We start from the raw sequence: 24,488 nt of genomic DNA on the forward strand, positions 1-24,488 counted from the left end.
CATGTACAATGCAGGAATTATGACAAACAATAAAACTGCACTGGACTAGCAATACTATTACTGAGTAAAGCTATGTATATAAACAGATATATCAATGCACAGTAAAAACTGGATGAATATCACAGGGTACTTCTACTAAATATCCCTGTAGTAATGCACTTGTTCTTAACCAACACTGTCTAAACGACATGTAGAATACTTAAGTGTCCTGTAAATGCACAGCACTGATAATGCAGGCAGCTTTACAGAGGAGACATCACCCAGCAGTCCCAGAATCAGCGCAGCTGTGTGTAATGGTGCCCAAATGCTGACAGGGAGTGAGGGAGACAGAGATGCAGCTTCAGGGCGGGAACATTTACTCTAAATGGTGGCCGGGGGCGGGGCTACAGGCCAGAGCCTTATCGCCTTTGCTGGACTGCACTACCAGGTGCTGCGGGCCTTAATAAAATGAATTATAGCCTAATCCGACCTGTGCCCTTGCCCTGGTGGTCTAGTGGGGTCCCTGTACAGCCACAGTGTCCACGCGAGTGCGCACAGCCCGCCTCCTAATGGCCGCGCCGGATTGCGATTTCCAGCGGGTCCCGCCTGGGGGACCCGCTTACCTCCTCCCTGAGAGCGGCCACGAGATCTTGGAGAACTTCGGTTAGTGTGTGCGCACTGGATGAAGAACCGGAGCCTCCACTGTAAGTACCCAGCAATCAGGGACGCGGGAGTATACTGCACCGCTGGGGGAGGTGATGGAGCTGCAGCAGGAGATATCAGGATGATATCTAGCACTAGAGTGCCTCTGCTGCAGCCCTTGGAGTCTTCACGATGTTGAAGTCTCGTTCAGTCTTCTATCTTCTTTAAAATAGCTCTTCTTAGGGCTGCTGGAGCAGCCCTGCCTGTTAGCACTGCAGGCACCAACTTGCAAACTGAGCTCCTGTGCATGGAGGCGGGGTTATAGAGGAGGCGGTGCTGAGCATCTTGGGAACAGTCAAAGCTTTTAGCCTGTTGATGCCTCGGATCAAGATCCTACTCTACACCCCGATGTTATTCCCTGTGGAATATCAGTGTACACCACTGCAGAAATATATTGTAGTCTGTGGGGGCACTTGTGAACACACGCGGATTCGCCATGTGCGTGCCCTAAAAGGGTGTGGCTTTGTTGTGAATAGGGGGCGTGGCTCTAACACAACAGTAAAGTGAGTGCACTATACATCTTCTCCCCCATGTAAGAAGGCTGCGGTACAATGTGTGAACGGTCAGCATCACTGATCATTCTAACAGCTGCTGGTGGCAATGCCCATAGACTACAGCAGGGACAGAGCTGTCCCTGGTTGTGGCGGGTGCCGGCTCCAGACTGAGCTGGGGATCTCGCGTGAGTAGCAAGATCCCACGCATGCACAGAAGCGCTGGCTGGGATAGGGAGACACAGCGCTTCAGCACTGTGTGCTCGGGGGGCATCATCGGGGGAAGGGGGGGGGGATTTCGATGTCCCTTCCTGCTTCGCCTCGGTAGTACGGCAAAGCAGGAAGTGTTCTAGTAGCACAATCCGTGCTGCTATAATACATCTACTGTACTGACAACACTAATCTTGGGACTACAATATAATATACAAAAACAACTCATGATGCTGATTCTATCTATATTGGAGATATGTACCACGATCCCTAGTTTTTGACCATAAAAGCAGCCCTCATAGCTTTCTACAAGAGTTGCTTACAGTACTAGCGGAATTTACCAAAATCAGATGACATTAGACATTGTAGCCTATAGCAGGGGTGGCCAAACAGTCGATCGCGATCGACTGGTCGATCGCGGACATGCGACCAGTCGATCGCGATCCGCCACCCGAAGTCGCGCCTCTCCTGCCTGCCGCTCTGCCTCCTCAGTGACGGCAGAGTGTATAGCTCAATCAGGTGCCGGTTCGTTAGCCAATGAGAGCTCGCGGACCGGCGCCTGATTTGAGCTATACACGCTGCCGTCACCGCCGGAGATTAGACTGAGAAGCAGGGCGGAAGACAGGAGAAGCGCGCGCTGCGCTCTCCACTCCGGTGAGCTTTACTATGGGGGCATATCTGGCATTGTGGGCACATGGCTCAGTGGGGGCATATCTGGCAATGTGGGGCATATCTGGCACTGTGGGGTCATATGTGGCACTGGGGGCATATCTGGCTCTGCGGGCACATGGCACTGTGGGGGCATATCTGGCACTGTGGGGGCATATCTGGCACTGTGGGGGCATATCTGGCACTGTGGGGGCACATCTGTAATCTGGCGCTGTGGGGGCATATCTGGCACTGTGGGCACATGGCACTGTGGGGGCATATCTGTATCTGGCACTGTGGGGGCATATCTGGCACTGTGGGCACATGGCACTGTGAGGGCATATCTGGCACTGTGGGCACATGGCACTGTGGGGGCATATCTGGCACTGTGGGGGCATATCTGGCACTGTGGGGGCATATCTGTAATCTGGCGCTGTGGGGGCATATCTGGCACTGTGGGCACATGGCACTGTGGGGGCATATCTGTATCTGGCACTGTGGGGGCATATCTGGCACTGTGGGCACATGGCACTGTGAGGGCATATCTGGCACTGTGGGAACATGGCACTGTAGGGGCATATCTGGCACTGTGGGGGCATATCTGGCACTGTGGGCACATGGCACTGTGGGGGCATATCTGTATCTGGCACTGTGGGGGCATATCTGGCACTGTGGGCACATGGCACTGTGGGGGCATGTGTATCTGGCACTGTGGGGGCATGTGTATCTGGCACTGTGGGGGCATATGTGTTTGAGGTTTTTACCTGTGGGGTCCAATGTGTTATTTCGTGTGAGGCAGTCATTACACTCTGTGCAGCAAGGCTACGTCCCATTTTTTGTTATACCACGCCCACTTTTTGTTATACCACGCCTTATTTTTTTGAGCGCGCGCTATTATTCCTTTTAGGTAGATCACAAAAGCTTTTTAGCTTTCAAAGTAGATCGCCAACTCCAAAAGTCTGGCCGCCCCTGGCCTATAGGTTAAACATCGTAATAGTACCCGGAGAGGGACCCGTAAGTAATGGTCTCTTCCCCATGCAGAGTAAGCAGACTGCGCATACGCAGAACAGCACTGGGATCCAGCAGGAGAAATGAAGGGATTGCTACACTGCCTGGTGCCCTGCGCCCTACTCTGCACATACATACTCTAGGTATAAAAGAGGGGGAGGGAAAAGGTTGTAAGGACAAGTAATTACCCACTGTGAGATTTGTGGTGTGTGTAGCCAGAGCCGGCCCTAACCAATATGATGCAATAGGCAAGATTTTGGCTGGTGCCCGCTAGCACCGCCGCTAGTACCACCTCTGACCCTGCATCCCTTTCCCAGCACCATCACCCTTCACCCATAGCAGTCCTCATTTTGGTGCTCCTATCACCTATATTATAAATAGGAACAGTGCGCACATTCGGCGCACAGCCCAAAAAGGTGTGTTCTTGCTGGGAAGGGGCATGGCCACACAATAGTGCCCCCAATTCAAATTACTCCACACAGTAGTGCAACTTTATACACATTTTATCATGCGATAGTGTCCCTTATTCACCTTACATCACACAGTAGTACCACTTTACCTTATATACATTACTCCTCACAGTAGTGCCCCTTATTCACATTACATCACACTGAATTGCTTCTTATTTACATTACACCACACCATATTGCTCTTTATTCACATTAGACCACACAGATGCCTGGCGTGAGTCAGCTGGCAGCTCTGCTAACGTTGGGCACCTTTTTTTTATGAAAATGCGTCTTATTTGCATTACTATGTGGCTGTTAGGTTCCTGGTGCTCAGAACAAGGGAGATGTTATAAAGTGAGTCCAGAGCACCAGGACGTAATGCTGGGAAAGGGAAACGGAATGGGAATAGCCCCTGGCACCCTACCTCCGTTGTTTTACCCGTGCTGTCAATTCACTCTTGCGAGACTCTGGTTTCTTGGGCCCATGGCAGCCGCGTTTGAAGGGCGGATTAAGTCTGCCCAACTCCGATGCCCCCTCAGGTCTTAAGGAGAGACAAAGAGTGAACTGAGACAGGGTAATAACAAGGGGCCCTCTAACTGAAACAACCAAAGCCAGGGGCTACTAACTAGGCTAAAACTAAATGTATGTGCCAAAGGAAAAGAACAACAAAGGAAATGCTGACCACACGCCGACACAACACCTTTGTGTACCGGCGGTGACAGCATAAGCAGAACCCTCTGCAAAACACCAGTGACAGATACAACCAAGGAATACAGCGGCCTAGGCCGACGGACGCGGCAAAGCCGCTACTCACGGAACCGGTACAAATACTGGCAAATGGACAGGAACCCCCAATGCTGCCGACACAGACTCTCAGAACTGGAGGACAGGCAGAATCCCAAACAACAGGCCGGTGGACACCAAGAAGCCAGAAACTCGACCAGGCATAGGCAAAGCCACAGGACTTCTGGACAGGAACGCTTCACGGCAGGACACAGGATCAGACACAGGAATCGACACAGGGACTGACACAGGAATCGACACAGGAAGCAGCTAGACTGACACTGCTAGACAGGAGCTCAGGAACTGGCAGGAACAAGCTCAGAACTCAAGCACTCTGGAAGACTGGATACCTAGAAATATCACCAGCGTCTGTGAATTGCACTCAGCCAGCATATAACAGAGAGGCCTAATTAATAATGTCATGCAGCTGCCCTGTTGCATGACTCCAAACTGACAAGATGCAATTAGCAGCCAGGTGAGGCTGAACACATGGGAACAAGCTGCAATTACACAGACTCACCACCGGCAGCAAACAAGAGTATTCTTAAACAGAGCAACGGGAAATCCTGGCCTGCAAGACAACTTATAAACATAAAATAGGAATGAATCACTACCTGTGGTTCATAACAGTATCCTCTCCTTAAGGGTGAGCTCCGAGCACCCCATGACACCCACGGGGAACATAAACAGAAGTATAACATAAAATACATAACCAAAATGCAAAATGGAAATGAGCCACAGCCGTGGCTCATAACAGTGGCTAGGATACACAAGCAGCTTCTGCTGATTAAAATTATATGTTGCATGCCTATATTCTATGTGTGACTGTATCTGTATACCAAATGCTACGTTACAGTGATTTCCAGGCATACATTGTAATGTACCATTTTGTATGCAGATACAGCCGCAGTCATACACAGAATATAGGCATGCCACATATCATTTTAATCAGTAGAACCTGCTTGTGCCCCATGGCATACCAAATGCCCTAGGCATTTGCCTAGTTTGCCAATGCCTAGGGCTGACTCTGTGTGTAGCTGGGTAAACTCCATGCTTTATGTTAATTTACATTTGAAATTATTACTTACAGTATGTATAAAAATAAAATATATCTTTTTAATACTGTTAATTTTATAATATAATAAATGGATTTAAATCTAACAGACCTACATTGCTCAAATACTCTAATGCAGCAAGAGGAGTATATATGAAAAAGACAGCTCTCCTGCAGGCAGCGCTGATCCGAGTGCAACCACAACAACCAGCATCTGAAATGTATTTAATTGTTGAAACATTATAAAAACGTTATTATATTGAAATTCCATGAAACTACACCACATCATATGCAATAAAAATAACACAAGAATCATGATGATTATATTTTTATACTTAAACACATAAGTCTTAGGGGCCCATTTATAATTGTATATTTGGGGCTTAATCCTAGAAAACACCTGTTTTTCGGCACAGTTAACCGCAAATATTAAGAATCCCACGAATGTATGACAGAGGAGCCACAGCCGGTATCGGAGATACCTGGAGCGATCCCTCCATTCCCTCCTGCAGCCACATCCCCTATAGCAATGGTTCTGAAATGGTGTGCCGTGGCCCACGGGGTGCCTCGGGCTACTTGCCCTGTGTGGTAGTCTAGGAAAATGTTTTATTAATTATGGTGAATGTAATAGACTAAACCAAGGATAAAATAAAAAAGGGGCAGACTAGATGGGCCAAGTGGTTCTTATCTGCCGTCAAATTCTATGTTTCTATGTTATGTTTAGTGCTGGCGGCTTCCAATAATAAACTATGTGGACAAACAGAAGTGAATTATGTCTCCCACCGGGATCCAGTCTTTAGGTCGACAGTACGTAGGTCGACAACTATTGGTCAAAAGTAAGTAGGTCAACATGGTTTCTGGGTCGACAGGGACTCTAGGTCGACATGACAAAAGGTCGACTGAGTTTTTAATTTTTTTGAACTTTTTCAAACTTTACGATCCACGTGGACTACAATTGGAACGGTAACCTGTGCCGAGCGCAGCGGTAGCAGAGCAAGGCACTGTGCCCAAAGCATGGCAAGTGAAGCGAGGGGACATGGTGCACGGGTTCCCGGTCACTATACGGAGAAAACGACACAAAAAGTAGTAAATAAAAATAAGAATTTACTCACCGGTAATTCTATTTCTCGTAGTCCGTAGTGGATGCTGGGAACTCCGTAAGGACCATGGGGAATAGACGGGCTCCGCAGGAGACTGGGCACTCTAAAGAAAAGATTAGGTACTATCTGGTGTGCACTGGCTCCTCCCTCTATGCCCCTCCTCCAGACCTCAGTTAGGGAAACTGTGCCCGGAAGAGCTGACATTACAAGGAAAGGATTTTTGGAATCCAGGGTAAGACTCATACCAGCCACACCAATCACACCGTACAACTTGTGATAACCTTACCCAGTTAACAGTATGAACAACAACTGAGCCTCACTCAACGGATGGCTCAGAACAATAACCCTTATTTAAGCAATAACTATATACACATATTGCAGAAAGTCCGCACTTGGGACGGGCGCCCAGCATCCACTACGGACTACGAGAAATAGAATTACCGGTGAGTAAATTCTTATTTTCTCTGACGTCCTAGTGGATGCTGGGAACTCCGTAAGGACCATGGGGATTATACCAAAGCTCCCAAACGGGCGGGAGAGTGCGGATGACTCTGCAGCACCGAATGAGCAAACACAAGGTCCTCCTCAGCCAGGGTATCAAACTTGTAGAACTTTGCAAAGGTGTTTGAACCCGACCAAGTAGCCGCTCAGCAAAGCTGTAAAGCCGAGACCCCTCGGGCAGCCGCCCAAGAAGAGCCCACCTTCCTTGTGGAATGGGCTTTTACCGATTTTGGATGCGGCAATCCAGCCGCAGAATGAGCCAGCTGAATCGTGCTACAGATCCAGCGAGCAAAAGTTTGCTTTGAAGCAGGAGCACCCAGCTTGTTGGGTGCATGCAGGATAAACAGCGAGTCAGTCTTCCCGACTCCAGCCGTTCTGGAAACATATATTTTCAAAGCCCTGACTACGTCCAGCAACTTGGAGTCCTCCAAGTCCCGAGTAGCCGCAGGCACCACAATAGGTTGGTTCAAATGAAACAATGATACCACCTTTGGGAGAAATTGGGGACGAGTCCTCAATTCTGCCCTGTCCATATGGAAGATCAGATATGGGCTTTTACATGACAAAGCCGCCAATTCCGACACACGCCTAGCCGATGCTAAGGCCAACAGCATGACCACTTTCCACGTGAGATAGTTTAGTTCCACGGTCTTAAGTGGCTCAAACCAGTGGGATTTCAGGAAATCCAACACAACGTTAAGATCCCAGGGTGCCACTGGTGGCACAAAAGGGGGCTGAATATGCAGCACTCCCTTAACAAACGTCTGAACCTCAGGCAGTGAAGCCAGTTCTTTTTGAAAGAAAATGGGCCGAAATCTGGACCTTTATGGACCCCAATTTTAGGCCCATAGTCACCCCTGACTGTAGGAAGTGCAGGAAACGACCCAGCTGGAATTCCTCTGTAGGGGCCTTCCTGGCCTCACACCAAGCAACATATTTTCGCCATATACGGTGATAATGCTTTGCTGTCACGTCTTTCCTAGCCTTTATCAGCGTAGGAATAACTTCATCCGGAATACCTTTTTCCGCTAGGATCCGGCGTTCAACCGCCATGCCGTCAAACGCAGCCGCGGTAAGTCTTGGAACAGACAGGGCCCTTGTTGCAGCAAGTCCTGTCTGAGAGGCAGAGGCCATGGGTCCTCTGTGCGCATTTCTTGCAGTTCCGGGTACCAAGTCCGTCTTGGCCAATCCGGAACAATGAGTATTGTTCTTTCTCTATCGTCCTAAGTGGATGCTGGGGTTCCTGAAAGGACCATGGGGAATAGCGGCTCCGCAGGAGACAGGGCACAAAAGTAAAGCTTTTACAGGTCAGGTGGTGTGTACTGGCTCCTCCCCCTATGACCCTCCTCCAGACTCCAGTTAGATTTTTGTGCCCGGCCGAGAAGGGTGCAATTCTAGGTGGCTCTCATAAAGAGCTGCTTAGAGAGTTTAGCTTAGGTTTTTTATTTTACAGTGATTCCTGCTGGCAACAGGATCACTGCAACGAGGGACAGAGGGGAGAAGAAGTGAACTCACCTGCGTGCAGGATGGATTGGCTTCTTGGCTACTGGACATGAAGCTCCAGAGGGACGATCACAGGTACAGCCTGGATGGTCACCGGAGCCACGCCGCCGGCCCCCTCACAGATGCTGAAGCAAGAAGAGGTCCAGAATCGGCGGCTGAAGACTCCTGCAGTCTTCTTAAGGTAGCGCACAGCACTGCAGCTGTGCGCCATTTTCCTCTCAGCACACTTCACACGGCAGTCACTGAGGGTGCAGGGCGCTGGGTGGGGGGCGCCCTGGGAGGCAAATGAAAACCTTTAAAAAGGCTAAAAATACCTCACATATAGCCCCAGAGGCTATATGGAGATATTTACCCCTGCCTAAATGTACTAAATAGCGGGAGACGAGCCCGCCGAAAAAGGGGCGGGGCCTATCTCCTCAGCACACGGCGCCATTTTCTGTCACAGCTCCGCTGGTCAGGAAGGCTCCCAGGTCTCTCCCCTGCACTGCACTACAGAAACAGGGTATAACAGAGAGGGGGGGCAAAATAAATGGCAATATATTAATATAAAAGCAGCTATAAGGGAGCACTTAATCATAAGGCTATCCCTGTCATATATAGCGCTTTTTGGTGTGTGCTGGCAGACTCTCCCTCTGTCTCCCCAAAGGGCTAGTGGGTCCTGTCTTCGTATAGAGCATTCCCTGTGTGTCTGCTGTGTGTCGGTACGTGTGTGTCGACATGTATGAGGACGTTATTGGTGTGGAGGCGGAGCAATTGCCAAATATGAGGATGTCACCTCCTAGGGGGTCGACACCAGAATGGATGCCTTTATTTGTGGAATTACGGGATAGCGTCAACTCGCTTAAGCAGTCGTTTGCCGACATGAGGCGGCCGGACACTCAATTAGTGCCTGTCCAGGCGCCTCAAACACCGTCAGGGGCTGTAAAACGCCCCTTGCCTCAGTCGGTCGACACAGACCCAGACACAGGCACTGATTCCGGTGGTGAAGGTGACGAATCAACCGTATTTTCCAGTAGGGCCACACGTTATATGATTTTGGCAATAAAGGAGATGTTACATTTAGCTGATACTACAGGTACCACTAAACAGGGTATTATGTGGGGTGTGAAAAAACTACCAGTAGTTTTTACCGAATCAGAAGAATTAAATGACGTGTGTGATGAAGCGTGGGGTGCCCCGATAAAAAACTGCTAATTTCAAAGAAGTTATTGGCTTTATACCCTTTCCCGCCAGAGGTTAGGGAGCGCTGGGAAACACCTCCTAGGGTGGACAAAGCGCTAACACGCTTATCAAAACAAGTGGCGTTACCCTCTCCTGAGACGGCCGCACTTAAAGATCCATCAGATAGGAGGATGGAAAATATCCAAAAAGGTATATACACACATGCAGGTGTTATACTACGACCAGCTATTGCGACTGCCTGGATGTGCAGTGCTGGGGTAGTTTGGTCAGAGTCCCTGATCGAAAATATTGATACCCTGGACAGGGACAATATTTTACTGTCGTTAGAACAAATAAAGGATGCATTTCTTTATATGCGTGATGCACAGAGAGATATCTGCACACTGACATCACGGGTAAGTGCTATGTCCATTTCGGCCAGAAGAGCTTTATGGACACGACAGTGGACAGGCGATGCGTAGAGGAGTTATTTGGGGTCGGTCTATCGGATTTGGTGGCCACGGCTACGGCCGGGAAATCCACCTTTCTACCTCAAGTCACTCCCCAACAGAAAAAGGCACCGACCTTTCAACCGCAGCCCTTTCGTTCCTTTAAAAATAAGAGAGCAAAGGGCTATTCATATCTGCCACGAGGCAGAGGACGAGGGAAGAGACAGCAACAGGCAGCTCCTTCCCAGGAACAGAAGCCCTCCCCGGCTTCTACAAAAGCCTCAGCATGACGCTGGGGCTTCGCAAGCGGACTCGGGGGCGGTAGGCGGTCGTCTCAAGAATTACAGCGCGCAGTGGGCTCACTCGCAGGTAAATCCCTGGATCCTGCAGATAATATCTCAGGGGTACAGGTTGAAATTAGAGACAGAGCCACCTCGCCGTTTCCTGAAGTCTGCTTTACCAACGTCCCCCTCAGAAAGGGAGACGGTTTTGGAAGCCATTCACAAGCTGTATTCTCAGCAGGTGATAGTCAAGGTACCTCTTCTACAACAAGGGAAGGGGTATTATTCCACTCTTTTTGTGGTACCGAAGCCGGATGGCTCGGTAAGGCCTATTCTAAATCTGAAGTCCTTGAACCTGTACATAAAGAAGTTCAAGTTCAAGATGGAGTCACTCAGAGCAGTGATAGCGAACCTGGAAGAAGGGGACTTTATGGTATCCTTGGACATCAAGGATGCGTATCTCCACGTTCCAATTACCCCTCACACCAGGGGTACCTCAGGTTCGTTGTACAAAACTGTCACTATCAGTTTCAGACGCTGCCGTTTGGTTTGTCCACGGCACCTCGGGTCTTTACAAAGGTAATGGCCGAGATAATATTTCTTCTTCGAAGAAAAGGCGTATTAATTATCCCATACTTGGACGATCTCCTAATAAGGGCAAGGTCCAGAGAACAGCTAGAGATGGGCTTAGCACTATCTCAAGAGGTGCTAAAGCAGCACGGATGGATTCTGAATATTCCAAAATCCCAATTAATGCCGACAACTCGTCTGCTGTTCCTGGGGATGATTCTGGACACAGTTCAGAAAAAGGTTTTTCTTCCCGAAGAAAAAGCCAAGGAGTTATCTGACCTGGTCAGGAACCTCCTAAAACCAGGAAAGGTGTCTGTACATCAATGCACAAGAGTCCTGGGAAAAAATGGTAGCTTCTTACGAAGCAATCCCTTTCGGCAGATTCCATGCAAAGGGATCTGTTGGACAAATGGTCAGGGTCGCATCTTCAGATGCACCTGCGGATAACCCTGTCGCCGAGGACAAGGGTATCCCTTCTGTGGTGGTTGCAGGAGGCTCATCTATTGGAGGGCCGCAGATTCGGCATGCAGGATTGGATCCTGGTGACCACGGATGCCAGCCTGAGAGGCTGGGGAGCAGTCACACAGGGAAGAAATTTCCAGGGAGTGTGGTCGAGCCTGAAAAAGTCTCTTCACATAAGCATTCTGGAACTAAGAGCAATCTACAATGCTCTAAGCCAGGCGGAACCTCTGCTTCAAGGAAGACCGGTGTTGATCCAGTCGGACAACATCACGGCAGTCGCCCATGTAAACAGACAGGGCGGCACAAGAAGCAGGAGGGCAATGGCAGAAGCTGCCAGGATCCTTCGCTGGGCGGAGAATCACGTGATAGCACTGTCAGCAGTATTCATCCCGGGCGTGGACAACTGGGAAGCAGACTTCCTCAGCAGACACGACCTTCACCCGGGAGAGTGGGGACTTCATCCAGAAGTTTTCCACATGCTATTAAACCGTTGGGTAAAACCAATGGTGGACATGATGGCGTCTCGCCTCAACAAAACACTGGACAGGTATTGCGCCAGGTCAAGAGATCCGCAGGCAATAGCTGTGGACGCGCTGGTAACACCTTGGGTGTACCAGTCGGTATATGTGTTTCCTCCTCTGCCTCTCATACCAAAGGTATTGAGGATTATACGGCAAAGAGGAGTAAGACTAGTGGCTCCGGATTGGCCAAGAAGGACTTGGTACCCGGAACTTCAAGAGATGGTCACGGACGATCCGTGGCCTCTACTTCTGAGAAGGGACCTGCTTCAGCAGGGTCCTTGTCTTTTTCAAGACTTACCGCGGCTGCGTTTGACGGCATGGCGTTTGAATGCCAGATCCTAAAAGGAAAAGGCATTCCAGAAGAAGTCATTCCTACCTTGATAAAGGCAAGGAAGGAAGTCACCGCGAAGCATTATCGCCGTATTTGGCGAAAATATGTTGCGTGGTGCGAGCAGCGGAGTGCTCCGATGGAGGAATTTCAACTGGGTCGTTTTCCTACATTTCCTGCAATCAGGATTGTCTATGGGTCTCAAATTGGGATCTATTAAGGTTCAAATTTCGGCCCTATCAATATTCTTCCAAAAAGAATTGGCCTCAGTCCCTGAGGTCCAGATTTTTATCAAAGGAGTACTGCATATACAGCCTCCTGTGGTGCCTAAGGTGGCACCGTGGGATCTAAATGTAGTTTTAGATTTCCTCAAATCCAATTGGTTTGAACCACTAAAGAATGTGGATTTGAAATATCTCACATGGAAAGTGACTATGTTACTGGCCCTGGCTTCGGCCGGGAGAGTATCTGAACTGGCGGCTTTGTTTTATAAAAGCCCTTATTTAATTTTCCATTCGACATAGGGCAGAGCTGCGGACGCGTCCGCATTTTCTCCCTAAGGTGGTATCAGCGTTTCACCTGAACCAGCCTATTGTAGTGCCTGCGGCTACAGACGACTTGAAGGACTCCAAGTTGTTGGACGTTGTCAGAGCCTTAAAAAATATACATTTAAAGGACGGCTGGAGTCAGAAAATCTGACTCGCTGTTTATACTGTATGCACCCAACAAGTTGGGTGCACCTGCTTCTAAGCAGTCGATTGCTCGTTGGATTTGTAACAAAATTCAACTTGTACATTCTGTGGCAGGCCTGCCACAGCCTAAATCTGTTAAGGCCCATTCCGCAAGGAAGGTGGGCTCATCTTGGGCGGCTGCCCGAGGGGTCTCGGCATTACAACTCTGCCGAGCAGCTACGTGGTCAGGGGAGAACACGTTTGTAAATTTTTACAAATTTGATACCCTGGCAAAGGAGGACCTGGAGTTCTCTCATTCGGTGCTGCAGAGTCATCCGCACTCTCCCGCCCGTTTGGGAGCTTTGGTATAATCCCCATGGTCCTTTCAGGAACCCCAGCATCCACTTAGGACGATAGAGAAAATAAGAATTTACTTACCGATAATTCTATTTCTCGGAGTCCGTAGTGGATGCTGGGCGCCCATCCCAAGTGCGGATTATCTGCAATACTTGTACATAGTTATTGTTAACTAATTCGGGTTATTGTTTAGGAAGCCATCTTTCAGAGGCTCCTCTGTTATCATACTGTTAACTGGGTTTAGATCACAAGTTGTACGGTGTGATTGGTGTGGCTGGTATGAGTCTTACCCGGGATTCAAAATCCTCCCTTATTGTGTACGCTCGTCCGGGCACAGTACCTAACTGGAGTCTGGAGGAGGGTCATAGGGGGAGGAGCCAGTACACACCACCTGACCTGTAAAAGCTTTACTTTTGTGCCCTGTCTCCTGCGGAGCCGCTATTCCCCATGGTCCTTTCAGGAACCCCAGCATCCACTACGGACTCCGAGAAATAGAATTATCGGTAAGTAAATTCTTATTTATTCCTCTCTTTCTTACTATTCTCAGTACCTTGGGTATGAGAGGAAGAGGAGGAAACACATATACCAACTGGTACACCCACGGTGTCACTAGGGCGTCCACAGCTATCGCCTGAGGGTCCCTTGACCTGGCGCAATATCTTTTTAGCTTTTTGTTGAGGCGGGACGCCATCATGTCCACCTGTGGCAGTTTCCATCGCTTTGCAATCTGTGTGAAGACTTCTTGATGAAGTCCCCACTCTCCCGGGTGGAGGTCGTGTCTGCTGAGGAAGTCTGCTTCCCAGTTGTCCACTCCCGGAATGAACACTGCTGACAGTGCTTGCACGTGATTCTCCGCCCACCGAAGAATCTTTGTGGCTTCCGCCATTGCCATCCTGCTTCTTGTGCCGCCCTGGCGGTTTACATGGGCGACCGCCGTGATGTTGTCTGACTGAATCAGCACTGGCCGGTTTCGAAGCAGGGGCTCTGCTTGACTCAGGGCGTTGTCAATGGCCCTTAGTTCCAGTATATTTATGTGTAGAGAAGTCTCCAGACTTGACCCCAGCCCTTGGAAGTTTCTTCCCTGAGTGACTGCCCCCCATCCTCGGAGGCTTGCATCCGTGGTCACCAGGACCCAGTCCTGTATGCCGAACCTGCGGCCCTCGAGAAGGTGAGCACTCTGCAGCCACCACAGAAGAGACACCCTGGCCCTTGGGGACAGGGTATTCAGCCGATGCATCTGAAGATGCGATCCAGACCACTTGTCCAACAGATCCCACTGAAAGATCCTTGAATGGAACCTGCCGAAGGGAATAGCTTCGTATGAAGCCACCATCTTTCCCAGGACTCGCGTGCAGTGATGCACCGATACCTGTTTTGGTTTCAGGAGGTCCCTGACCAGAGATGCTAATTCCTGGGCCTTCTCCACCGGGAGAAACACCTTCTTCTGTTCTGTGTCCAGAATCATGCCCAGGAAAAGCAGACGCGTCGTAGGAATCAGCTGCGACTTTGGAACATTCAGAATCCAGCCGTGCTGTTGCAACACTTCCTGAGAGAGTGCCACGCTGATCAACAACTGCTCCCTGGACCTCGCCTTTATGAGGAGATCGTCCAAGTACGGGATAATTATAACTCCCTTCTTTCGAAGGAGTATCATCATTTCGGCCATTACCTTGGTAAATATCCTCGGTGTCGTGGACAGGCCAAACGGCAACGTCTGGAACTGGTAATGACAGTCCTGTACCACAAACCTGAGGTACTCCTGGTGAGGTGGGTAAATGGGGACATGCAAGTAAGCATCCTTGATGTCCAGCGACACCATAAAATCCCCCTCTTCCAGGCTTGCATTAACCGTTCTGAGCGATTCCATTTTGAACTTGAATTTCTTTATATAAGTGTTCAAGGATTTTAAATTCAGAATGGGTCTCACCGAACCGTCCGGTTTCGGTACCACAAACATTGTGGAATAGTAACCCCTTCCCTGTTGAAGGAGGGGGACCCTGATAATCACTTGCTGGAAGTACAGCTTGTGAATTGCCGCCAGTACTACCTCCCTTTCCATGGGGGAAGCTGGCAAGGCTGATTTGAGGTAACGGCGGGGGGGAGTCGCTTCGAATTCCAGCTTGTATCCCTGAGATACAATTTGTACAGCCCAGAGATCCACCTGTGAGCGAACCCACTGGTTGCTGAAGTTTCGGAGACACGCCCCCACCGCACCTGGCTCCGCCTGTGGAGCCCCAACGTCATGCGGTGGACTTAGTGGAAGCAGGGGAGGACTTTTGTTCCTGGGAACTGGCTGCATGGTGCAGCTTCTTACCTCTACCCCTGCCTCTGGCAAGAAAGGATGCGCCCCTGACCCTCTTGCCTTTCTGAGAACGAAAGGACTGCATTTGATAATACGGGCTTTCTTAGGCTGTGAGGAAACCTGAGGCAAGAAAGTCGACTTTCCAGCTGTCGCTGTGGACACGAGGTCCGATAGACCGTCCCCAAACAATTCCTCACCCTTATAAGGCAAAACCTCCATGTGTTTTTTAGAATCAGCATCTCCTGTCCATTGCCGAGTCCATAAGACCCTCCTGGCAGAAATGGACATAGCATTAATTCTAGAGCCCAGCAGGCAAATGTCCCTCTGAGCATCCCGCATATATAAGACGACGTCTTTTATATGGCCCAGGGTTAGCAAAACAGTATCCCTGTCGAGGGAATCTATGTAGTCCGACAGAGTATCTGTCCATGCTGCTACAGCACTACACATCCAGGCTGAAGCAATAGCAGGTATCAGTAGAGTACCAGAGTGTGTATACACTGACTTCAGGATAGCTTCCTGCTTTCTATCCGCAGGCTCCATTAGGTCGGCCGTATCCTGAGACGGCAGGGCCACCTTTTTAGATAAGCGTGTCAGCGCCTTGTCCACCCTAGGGGATGTTTCCCAACGTAACCTGTCCGTTGGCGGGAAAGGGTACGCCATCAGTAACCTCTTAGAAATCACTAGTTTCTTATCAGGGGAACTCCACGCTTCTTCACATAATTTATTTAATTCATCAGATGGGGGAAAAGTCACTGGCTGCTTTTTCTCCCCAAACATATAAACCCTCTTGGTATTAACAGGGTTAATCTCAGAAATGTGTAATACATCTTTCATTGCAATAATCATGTATCGGATGGCCTTGGTCATTTTAGACTGTAAATGTGCCTCATCATCGTCGACACTGGAGTCGGACTCCGTGTCGACATCTGTGTCAACCATCTGAGATAGAGGACGTTTATGAGCCCCTGACGGTTTCTGAGTCGCCTGGGCAGGCGCGGGCTGAGACCCCGGCTGTCCCAAGGCTGCAGCGTCATCAAACTTTTTATGTAAGGAGCTTACATTGTCGTTTAAGACCTTCCACATATCCATCCAATCAGGTGTCGGCCCCGACGGGGGCAACACCACACTTATCTGCCCTTGCTCCGCCTCCACGTAACCCTCCTCATCAAACATGTCGACACAGCCGTACCGACACACCGCACACACACAGGGAATGCTCAGACTGAGGACAGGACCCCACAAAGTCCTTTGGGGAGACAGAGAGAGAGTATGCCAGCACACACCACAGCGCTATGTAACACAGGGATTTTCACTTATAATAAGTGATTACCCAATAGCTGCCTTATATGTTTTATTTGCGCCTAAATTTATGTGCCCCCCCTCTCTTTTTTACCATTCTTGTACCTGGATACTGCAGGGGAGAGCCTGGGGAGCTGCTTCCAGCGGAGCTCTGAAGAGAAAATGGCGCTGGTGTGCTGAGGAAGAAGGCCCCGCTCCCTCAGTGGCGGGCTTCTGTCCCGCTTTCTGTGTAAAAAAATAGCGTTTTTTTTACATATATACAGTGCCAGCAGTGGCGGATCCAGGAGGGGGCACTCGGGCCCGTGCCCCCCCTGTCATTTGCGGCCTTCTGTCCCCCGTCCCCCCCACCCGGCGCCGCACAGGGAGATGACGGGCGCCCGCTGAGATTTTGTTACCAGCGGGCGCCCGTCTCCCTGCACAGCGGCAGCCGGAGGCAGGAGCTCAGTACTGAGCTCCGGCGCTGTCACTGTGCGCCGTGCGCTATGGGAGAGACGTCAGTAATGACGTCTCTCTCATAGTGCTGACTGAGGAGCGGACGTCCAGGGAGGAGGAGGACTGCAGCGGCCTGGAAGCGGGAACGGGGCTCGGTAAGTATGTTTTTTTCTTACTTAATGCAGCGGGGGCATCTACTGGGGGCAAACTATGGGGAACTTTACTACTGGGGGGGCATCAACAAGGGGCATTACTACTGGGGGGGGGGCAAACTACTGGGGGCATTATAACTGGGGGGGCATCACTACTCAGGGGTCATCTATTGGGGGCAGCTACTGAGGGACATTTTTACTGGGGGCATTACTACAGGGGGGTCATCTATTGGGGCAAACTCGTAGGGGGCATTATAACTGGGGGGTCATCTATTGGGGGCAGCTACTGGGGGCATTATTACTGGGGGGGCATCTACTGGGGGCATTACTACTGGGGGGTCATCTATTGGGGGCAGCTACTGGGGGACATTTTTACTGGGGGCCATCTACTGGGGGCATTATTACTGGGGGGCATCTACTGGGGGCATTACTACTGGGGGTTAATCTATTGGGGGCAAAACTCCTAGGGGGCATTACTACTGGGGGCAAACTACTGGAGGACATTATTACTGGGGGGCATCTACTGGGGGCAAACTGCTGGGGGACATTATTACTGGGGGGCATCTACTGGGGGCAAACTGCTGGGGACATTATTACTGGGGGCATCTACTGGGGGAAAACTACTGGGGGACATTATTACTGGGGGGCATCTACTGGGGGCAAACTGCTGGGGGATATTATTACTAGGTGGCATCTACTGGGGGCAAACTACTGGGGGACTATTACTGGGGGCCAACTACAAAGGTGCTAACTACTGGCGGCGTAACTACAGGGGCATTACTACTGGCGGCTTAACTACAGGGGCATTACTACTTGGGGGCTAAACTACAGGGGGGCCAAACTACTGGGGGCTTAACTACAGGGGCCAAACTACTGGGGGATAACTACAGGGGCCAAACTACTGGGGGATAACTACAGGGGCCAAACTACTGGGGGCATTACTACTGAAGGCTAAACTACAAGGGGGCATAACTACAGGGGCTAAACTACAATGGGGCAAACTACAGGGGGGCATTACTACTGGTGGTAAAACTACTGGGGGCATTACCACTGGGAGGCTAAACTAAAGGGGGGGTAAACTACTGGGGTCATAACTGCAGGGGAATTACCACTGGGGGCATAATGACTGGGGGCATTACTACAGGCAACATTACTACTGGGGGCAATACGGGCATTGCAAAAGGGGCACTACTACTATGGGGTCTATATAAGGGGCACTACCAGTACAGTGGACATTGCATAATGAGCGCTACAACTGTGGGCATTGTATAAGAAGCGCCACCTCACATGCACCGAAGCCGCACGCAAATGTACTTGCCCCTTCCATAGTGCCCCCCCTATCATTTTCTTCTGGATCCGCCCCTGAATGCCAGACTGTATATATGTATTTTTATTGCCAAAAGGTACTTCAATTGCTGCCCAGGGCGCCCCCCCCCCAGCGCCCTGCACCCTACAGTGACCGGAGTGTGTAAGTGTGCTGGGAGCAGCGGCGCACAGCTGCGGTGCTGTGCGCTACCTTAAATGAAGACAGGAGTCTTCTGCCGCCGATTTCGTCGTCTTCAAGCTTCTGTTCTTCTGGCTCTGCAAGGGGGACGGCGGCGCGGCTCCGGGAACGGACGATCGAGGACAGGTGCCTGTGTTCGAACCCTCTGGAGCTAATGGTGTCCAGTAGCCTAAGAAGGACAAGCTAGCTGCAAGCAGGTAGGTTTGCTTCTCTCCCCTTAGTCCCACGTAGCAGTGAGTCTGTTGCCAGCAGAAGCTCACTTAAAATAAAAAACCTAATAAATACTTTCTTTACTAGTAAGCTCAGGAGAGCCCACTAGGAGCACCCAGCTCTGGCTGGGCACAGATTCTAACTGAGGTCTGGAGGAGGGGCATAGAGGGAGGAGCCAGTGCACACCAGATAGTACCTAATCTTTTCTTTAGAGTGCCCAGTCTCCTGCGGAGCCCGTCTATTCCCCATGGTCCTTACGGAGTTCCCAGCATCCACTAGGACGTCAGAGAAAAACCTCATGTCGACCTAGTATATGTCGACCTAGAGTCCCTGTCGACCTAAAAACCATGTCAACCTACTTGCTGTTAACCTAAGTCTAATCTACCTAACATACCAAACCCCTCCAACCACATACATGAACCTAAGGATAACATATAAACATAATTTACTTAACTTAATAGTTTTTTCTGAATTTTCTCAAGAAAATGTTGGCCTAGGGATGCTGTGAAAAAAAACTAACTCTAATACTCTAGGGAGCCCTTATTCGAAAAAGTTTGGGAAGCACTGCCCTATAGGTTTCTATGGGGGATGCAATGCTGAAAGAATTCCGCAACTCCGGAACCCTCCACTGGAACTAGCTACTGTGCAATGTGCAGTCAGCGGGCCCTTTCAGCACATCACAGGGAACGGCTCCCAGTCGCATGCTTATACATTTCAGCAAAGTAACTGCATATTGCATCGCGATCCTGGGTGCTAATATCACACCCAGGTCACGTTGAATATGCATTTGTAAAAATTTGGCAAACATTACATTAACAATGTAAAATAAAAATTACTTCACAGAAAGGGTAGTGGATAAGTGGAATGGGATCCGGTCTGAAGATCGACAGTGTCTAGGTCAACAATGTTTAGGTCGACCACTATAGGTCGACAGTCACTAGGTCGACATGGATGGAAGGTCGACATGGTTTCTAGGTCGACATGTGCTAGGTCGACAGGTCTAAAGGTCGACATGATTTTTTCACATTTTTTTTGGGGGGGGGGGATTTTTTCATACTTAACGATCCACGTGGACTACGATTGGAACGGTAAAGTGTGCCGAGCGAAGCGGTAGTGGAGCGAAGGCACCATGCCCGAAGCATGGCGAGCGATGCGAGTGGACGCGGTGCACTAATTTGGGATCCCGGTCACTTTACGAAGAAAACGACACACACACACACAAAAAATCATCATGTCGACCTTTAGACCTGTCGACCTAGAAACCCTGTCGACCTTCCATCCATGTCGACCTAGTGACTGTCGACCTATAGTGGTCGACCTAAACATTGTCGACCTAGATACTGTCGATAAAACGAACCACACCCAAGTGGAATAGCCTCCCATCAGAGGTGGTAGAGGCTAAGACTGTAGAGCAGGCATTCCCAACCACGGTCCTCAAGGCACACCAACAGTGCAGGTTTTAGTGATATCCAGGCTGCAGCACAGATGGTTGAATCAAAATAACTGAGTTACTAATTATGTCACCTGTGCTGAAGCCTGGATATCACTAAAACCTGCACTGTTGGTGTGCCTTGAGGACCGTGGTTGGGAATGCCTGCTGTAGAGCAATTTAAACATGCTTGGGATAGGCATATGAATATCCTTACAAAGAATTAAGGTTCAAAAATGGTTGAGATTGCCTAAAGGATAAAATAAAAAAGGGGCAGACTAGATGGGCCAAGTGGTTCTTATCTGCCGTCAAATTCTATGTTTCTATGCTTTATTTCAGCTATAAAGTAACGAGGCTGAAGTTAGCTTCTTATTCGGCCAGCTTCTTATTCACTTCTTATTCAAGCTCCAGCTTCTTATTCACTTCTTATTCGAACTCCAGCTTCTTATTCAGATCATTCAGTTTCGCAAGGGTTAATGAGTCTTCTGTCACAAATTTGACACCTGAAATCAACAGAGTAGGGTCCCTTGCATGTGACCCACTTGTATTTTGCCTGGCCCAACACTGTTTTGGGCATGAAATACACTGGCAAAGTGGGCACACACACCATATTTTGCCATTTTGAATAAGTAGCTGTAGTTTTGCAAGGGTTAACTAGTCTTGGGCCACAAATTTGACACCTGAAATCAACAGAGAGTGGTCACTTGCATGTGACCCACTTGTATTTTGCCTGGCCCAACGCTGTTTTGGGCATGAAATACACTGGCAAAGTGGGCACACACACCATATTTTACCATTTTGAATAAGTAGCTGTAGTTTTGCAAGGGTTAACCAGTCTTGGGCCACAAATCTGACACCTGAAATCAACAGAGGGTGGTCACTTACATGTGACGCAGTTGTATTTTGCTTGGCCCAATGCTGTTTTGGGCATGAAATATACTGGCAAAGTGGGCACACACACCATATTTTGCCATTTTGAATAAGTAGCTGTAGTTTAGCAAGGGTTAACTAGTCTTGGGCCACAAATTTGACCCCCAAAAACAACAGAGGGTGGTCACTTATATATGACGCAGTTGTAATTTGCCTGGCCCAACGCTGTTTTGAGCATGAAATATACTGGCAAAGTGGGCACACACCATATTTTGCCATTTTGAATAAGTAGCTGTAGTTTAGCAAGGGTTAACTAGTCTTGGGCCACAAATTTGACCCCCAAAAACAACAGAGGGTGGTCACTTACATATGACGCAGTTGTATTTTGCTTGGCCCAACGCTGTTTTGGGCATGAAATACACTGGCAAAGTGGGCACACACACCATATTTTACCATTTTGAATAAGTAGCTGTAGTTTTTCAAGGGTTAACCAGTCTTGGGCCACAAATCTGACACCTGAAATCAACAGAGGGTGGTCACTTACATATGACGCAGTTGTATTTTGCTTGGCCCAACGCTGTTTTGGGCATGAAATACACTGGCAAAATGGGCACACACACCATATTTTGCCATTTTGAATAAGTAGCTGTAGTTTAGCAAGGGTTAACTAGTCTTGGGCCACAAATTTGACCCCCAAAAACAACAGAGGGTGGTCACTTACATATGACGCAGTTGTATTTTGCCTGGCCCAACGCTGTTTTGGGCATGAAATACACTGGCAAAGTGGGCACACACACCATATTTTACCATTTTGAATAAGTAGCTGTAGTTTTGCAAGGGTTAACCAGTCTTGGGCCACAAATCTGACACCTGAAATCAACAGAGGGTGGTCACTTACATATGACGCAGTTGTATTTTGCTTGGCCCAACGCTGTTTTGGGCATGAAATACAGTACACTGGCAAAGTGGGCACACACACCATATCTTACCATTTTGAATAAGTAGCTGTAGTTTTGCAAGGGTTAACCAGTCTTGGGCCACACATTTGACCCGCAAAAACAACAGAGGGTGGTCACTTGCATGTGACCCACTTGTATTTTTCCTGGCTCAACGCTGTTTTGGGCATGAAATACACTGGCAAAGTGGGCACACACACCATGATTTGCTATTTTGAATAAGTAGCTGTAGTTTTGCAAGGGTTAACCAGTCTTGGGCCACAAATTTGACAACTGAAATCAACAGAGGGTGGTCACTTACATATGACCCACTTGTATTTTGCTTGGCCCAACGCTGTTTTGGGCATGAAATACACTGGCAAAGTGGGCACAGACACCATTTTATAAATTGCCATTTTGAATAAGTAGCTGTAGTTTTGCAAGGGTTAACTAGTCTTGGGCCACAAATTTGACCCCTGAAATCAACAGAGGGTGGTCACTTACATATGACCCACTTGTATTTTGCTTGGCCCAACGCTGTTTTGGGCATACAATACACTGGCAAAGTGGGCACACACACCATATTTTGCCATTTTGAATAAGCAGCTGTAGTTTTGCAAGGGTTAACTAGTCTTGGGCCACAAATTTGACCCCTGAAATCAGCAGAGGGTGGTCACTTACATATCACCCACTTGTATTTTGTTTGGCCCAACGCTGTTTCGGGCATGAAATACACTGGCAAAGTGGGCACACACACCATATTTTACCATTTTGAATAAGTAGCTGTAGTTTTGCAAGGGTTAACCAGTCTTGGGCCACAAATCTGACACCTGAAATCAACAGAGGGTGGTCACTTACATGTGTCGCAGTTGTATTTTGCTTGGCCCAACGCTCTTTTGGGCATGAAATATACTGGCAAAGTGGGCACACACACCATATTTTGCCATTTTGAATAAGTAGCTGTAGTTTAGCAAGGGTTAACTAGTCTTGGGCCACAAATTTGACCCCCAAAAACAACAGAGGGTGGTCACTTATATATGACGCAGTTGTATTTTGCCTGGCCCAACGCTGTTTTGAGCATGAAATATACTGGCAAAGTGGGCACACACCATATTTTGCCATTTTGAATAAGTAGCTGTAGTTTAGCAAGGGTTAACTAGTCTTGGGCCACAAATTTGACCCCCAAAAACAACAGAGGGTGGTCACTTACATATGACGCAGTTGTATTTTGCTTGGCCCAACGCTGTTTTGGGCATGAAATACACTGGCAAAGTGGGCACACACACCATATTTTGCCATTTTCAATAAGTAGCTGTAGTTTTGCAAGGGTTAACTAGTCTTGGGCCACAAATTTGACACCTGAAATCAACAAAGGGTGATCAGTTACATATGACCCACTTGTATTTTGCTTGGCCCAACGCTGTTTTGGGCATGAAATACACTGGCAAAGTGGGCACACACACCATATTTTGCCATTTTGAATAAGTAGCTGTAGTTTAGCAAGGGTTAACTAGTCTTGGGCCACAAATTTGACCCCCAAAAACAACAGAGGGTGGTCACTTACATATGACGCAGTTGTATTTTGCTTGGCCCAACGCTGTTTTGGGCATGAAATACACTGGCAAAGCGGGCACACACACCATATTTTGCCATTTTGAATAAGTAGCTGTAGTTTAGCAAGGGTTAACTAGTCTTGGGCCACAAATTTGACCCCCAAAAACAACAGAGGGTGGTCACTTATATATGACGCAGTTGTATTTTGCCTGGCCCAACGCTGTTTTGAGCATGAAATATACTGGCAAAGTGGGCACACACCATATTTTGCCATTTTGAATAAGTAGCTGTAGTTTAGCAAGGGTTAACTAGTCTTGGGCCACAAATTTGACCCCCAAAAACAACAGAGGGTGGTCACTTACATATGACGCAGTTGTATTTTGCTTGGCCCAACGCTGTTTTGGGCATGAAATACACTGGCAAAGTGGGCACACACACCATATTTTACCATTTTGAATAAGTAGCTGTAGTTTTTCAAGGGTTAACCAGTCTTGGGCCACAAATCTGACACCTGAAATCAACAGAGGGTGGTCACTTACATATGACGCAGTTGTATTTTGCTTGGCCCAA

The 24,488-nt window shown here is 48.8% G+C and overlaps 1 protein-coding gene across 6 annotated transcripts in view; it reads right to left on the reverse strand.

Annotated features, from left to right (window-relative positions):
- The window catches only part of LRRC9 (leucine rich repeat containing 9), a 667,090-nt gene that overhangs the window by 613,882 nt on the left and 28,720 nt on the right, over window positions 1–24,488 (reverse strand). For 3 of the 6 annotated variants that reach the window (XM_063947765.1, XM_063947767.1, XM_063947772.1), the window contains exon 2: window positions 5,441–5,538. The exons of 2 other annotated variants lie outside the window; for them this stretch is intronic. The gene's annotated coding sequence lies outside the window, so the exon portion shown is untranslated. Of the gene's footprint in view, window positions 1–5,436; window positions 5,539–24,488 lie in introns of all 6 variants that reach the window. One more of the 6 variants, XM_063947766.1, reaches the window with a different exon arrangement.

Source organism: Pseudophryne corroboree, chromosome 12, assembly GCF_028390025.1.
Source record: "Pseudophryne corroboree isolate aPseCor3 chromosome 12, aPseCor3.hap2, whole genome shotgun sequence".
NCBI lineage: Eukaryota > Metazoa > Chordata > Amphibia > Anura > Myobatrachidae > Pseudophryne > Pseudophryne corroboree.